At 42.3% G+C, this 3806-nt stretch overlaps 1 non-coding gene across 1 annotated transcript; it reads right to left on the reverse strand.

Moving 5' to 3' along the window:
* Positions 1 to 486: 486 nt before the first annotated feature.
* On the reverse strand, positions 487 to 559 carry trnav-uac. The gene has a single exon. It is a non-coding gene; the product is annotated as a tRNA-Val (tRNA).
* Between the last annotated feature and the right edge of the window lie 3247 nt (positions 560 to 3806).

A 3806-nucleotide genomic window follows, 5' to 3' on the forward strand; every position in this document is an offset into this window, starting at 1 on the left:
TGCTTACTTACAAGCCCTTAAACAACTATGCAGTTTTAAGAAAAATACAAAAAAAATAAGAAATAAAAGTTATAAATAATTAAAGAGCAGCAGTAAAATAACAATAGCGAGGCTATATACAGAGGATACCGGTAAAGAGTCAATGTGCGGGGGGCACCGGTTAGTCGAGGTAATTGAGATAATATGTAGATGTAGGTAGAGTTATTAAAGTGACTATGCATAGATAATAACAGAGAGTAGCAGCAGCGTAAAAGAGGGGGGTGGGGGGCCAATGCAAATAGTCTGGGTAGTCCTGAACACCTAGTCAAATGGCGGCCTACCCCAGCCAAACCCTCCCCTAACTGGACGATGGAGGGCCAATTGTGTGCTGCCATATGGGACGGTTGTGATACAGCCCAGGATTGAACCAGGGTCTGTAGTGACACCTCTAGCACTGAGATGGCAGTGCCTTAGACCACTGCGTCACTCGGGAGCCCCTAAAGGCTGTGGTTCTACTGGGGCTCGAACCCAGTACCTTCTGTGTGTAAAGCAGACATGATAACCACTACACTATGGAACCAGAGATGTATTGAACCTAGCTTGGTGACATCTGAATATATTTAATATAGTTTTATCTAAAAAGGATAACTTTTTCAATGTTTCACAATTTTTTTAAATGAAATTCACTAATGACGATGGTCCTCCCCTTCCTCCTCTGAGGAGCCTTCACCGGTATAGATTGCAGTTTGATACTGCTGCAGCACTAATTGGGTATTTAATTGGATCAGTCCCCCGTTCTTGATTTTGTGCCTTTTATTTGTATTTCTCTTAACATTTTTAACTGTTTGACATTGAACTGCATTGTTATGAGTTAACCTGTTAAACTGTGTACGCCACCAATAAACTTTGATTTAATTTGACGAATATAGTAACATTGACTTTATTTATTTTTTTTGCCCCTTTTTCAATCTTGTCTCATCGCTGTAACTCCCCAACGGGCTCAGGAGGCGAAGGTCGAGTCATGCGTCCTCCGAAACTTGACATACCAAGTTAACACCCGCCCGCTTAAGCCGGAAGCTAGCCGAACCAATGTATCAGAAGAAACACTGTTCAACTGACGAACAAGGTCAGCCTGCAGGCGCCCGGCCCGCCACAAAAGCAGGATGAGCCAAGTAAAGTCCCCCCGGCCAAACCCTCCCCTAACCCGGACAACGCTGGGCCAATTGTTTGCCGCCCTATGGGACTCCCAATCACGGCCGGTTGTGATACAGCCTGGGATCAAACCCAGGTATGTAGTGATGCTTCTAACACTGCAAAGCAGTGCCTTAGACTGCTGCGCTATTCGGGAGGCCCCGGAACATTGCCTTTAAACTATGCACTGTCGAGAGAATGCAGTCAGATTGAATCCCGGATAAAATACTTGAAGGAGTCTAGGTTTGTTTCTTTCTAGAGACAATTTACTTGAAAGCATTTGATCCCCTAAGACGATAAAGTATCTATCACAATCTCTTCATGAAATGTTGCATTCATAAGGATTTGTGTGTATAACTCACATTTTAAGATAGATCATACATTGACGTCGATGTGAAATTTGCACAAAAAAAATGTAACTATATGAAGTGCTATAAGACCAGTGTTGCGATAAACCATCAATGTCTGTCTGTGTTTTGTAATGATTAACCTGTCAAAGTAACAATACAGCAGACTATATAACGCACCAACCATTCAGAATTATGACTTTCTGAAAGGATATTGAAGGAATAAAGTAATGGATTCATTTATAGCAATAATCTCAACAACAACAACAAAAAATGTAACTGGCTATTCTCGGGCGTGTTTGCACCTTGAAAAGCAAATGTTAACATAATCTTTACAGACAGCACTGCATGCAGAATGTGTCATCAGATTATGTGTATTCATTATGTACACTCTCTTTTAAAAGACGTTAAGCAAGAATGGTTCCATTAAACTAAATTATGCTATTTCTATCCATCATTTAATTTATGGACATGAGGCAAAAGCATGTTCCGTGGATAAGCTGATTCTGAGGGAGGAATATTCTGCATTAATATTGATGCTAATATTCATGCTAGGAAATACAAACTGTAAGAATGTTGAAAACATGACAACATTCAAACCATCCAGTATCCAGAAGAAACAGAAAACTGCAGATCTACTTGTGTGTGTGTGCTCGCGCGTGCGTGTGTGTGTGTGTGCGTGTGTGCACGTGCGCGTGCGTGTGTGTGGTGTACCACTGTTGAGTGATTCTCCCGAAGGACTGATTAAGTATGATGATACTGATTTGTGGCAGGGAGATTTCTTTTCCCTGTTCATAACGTGCACGCCTTAAGTGAAGAGAAAACTATTTCCTCTTAATGGAATCTCCTAATGTTCCACAGTGTCATTAAGAATTCCAAACAGCCACCATATTTAGAGAAAATCTTTGAGTAATTAAAGAAATTGCTCCCCATCATGCTAGGGATGCTAGTGTCATGAAAGTCTAATGACACGCTGTCCTATCATTAGACACCGTTCTCATTCTGTCTCTCTCCCTTCCCCGATCTCCTCTCCTCTTCTTTTCTTTTCTCTTCTCCTCCCCTTATCTACCTCAGCCTCTACCCTTTTTCTAACCATCTGGTTCTGTAACCTCCCTTCCATTCTGTGAAGTTATCTAGAAAACATTTTCTATGTTGTTTAATGGAGAAACATGGCTGCAGCCTGTGCCATGCTGTCACCCCAGCTGACAGAGTTCCCAGCGCAGCGTGTCGCCTCGCCCCCCCCCCCCCCCGGCGGCCCTGGCCTGTCCTCTGACTGCTGCGGGCTCCTGAACCACTCCACCACATCCTGCTACTGCGGAGCACTCCAGTACCAGACCTGGGTTCAAATACTGTTTGAAATCTTTCAAATACTTTCAGTCTTTGCTCTAGTCTGCCTGGAGTGCCAGATGGGCGGGGTTTGCACTTGTTGTGACTATTCTATTGGTTCCATTGCGCCAGACAAGCTCAATCAAGCCCAGATAAAGTATTTTAAATGATTTCAAATAATATTTGAACCCAGGTCTGCACCATGCAGTGAGTCACTGTATGTGGATGGATTTCAACTGCATGGGCCAGAGAGGATAAAGTAGCCTCAGGATCAATTCAAGGTCATTTCTGCTCTCTGATTCATCCTTTCACAGAAGGAACTCACTGGGAGTCACTTAATGCATGCCAGTACTATTCCGGGTCGGAATGACATGATGTTGGCACTACATGACTGCTGTTAAAGTGACATTGATTTTCTATCAACAAAAATATTGATAGCAGTAAGAGAATTTTCATTTGCATGGTCAATAGTAGTGCAAAAACACTGTGTATACTGTATATAGTGAAAGTCAACCGACAGCATTTCAATGGCAAAGGAATTGCCATATAGCTTTTTACGTTGCCTTTAAAATAGTTAAAACACAATAGTGTACAAATATAAAAAATGTGAGTGTAAGTTACCACACGGATTAGAGATATACTATACTATCTCTGGTGCCTCAGTCATTTATTTAGAAATATGCACAATCCCATGCAGGATATCACCTCATAACTATTGGTCTCTGGAGTCCAGGTTTACAGCGTAGCAGCTTCCAGTCTACAACATAAATGGGGCACTAAATTCTCTCCATATGCATCCTCTGAACGCAAACAGACGGACACTTCAAGTCGCCACATGGTCTTCACAAAGAGCTTACCCAAGGACAGGCTGTGTTCTGACAAAACATGTCCTTCAGGTTGTAAGATGTTTTGTCGTTGTGCAACAGAAGCAGAACCATCCCCTGGAGACTATTGAATCTTAAG

This window comes from Salvelinus namaycush, chromosome 1, assembly GCF_016432855.1.
Source record: "Salvelinus namaycush isolate Seneca chromosome 1, SaNama_1.0, whole genome shotgun sequence".
In the NCBI taxonomy this organism is placed as follows: domain Eukaryota; kingdom Metazoa; phylum Chordata; class Actinopteri; order Salmoniformes; family Salmonidae; genus Salvelinus; species Salvelinus namaycush.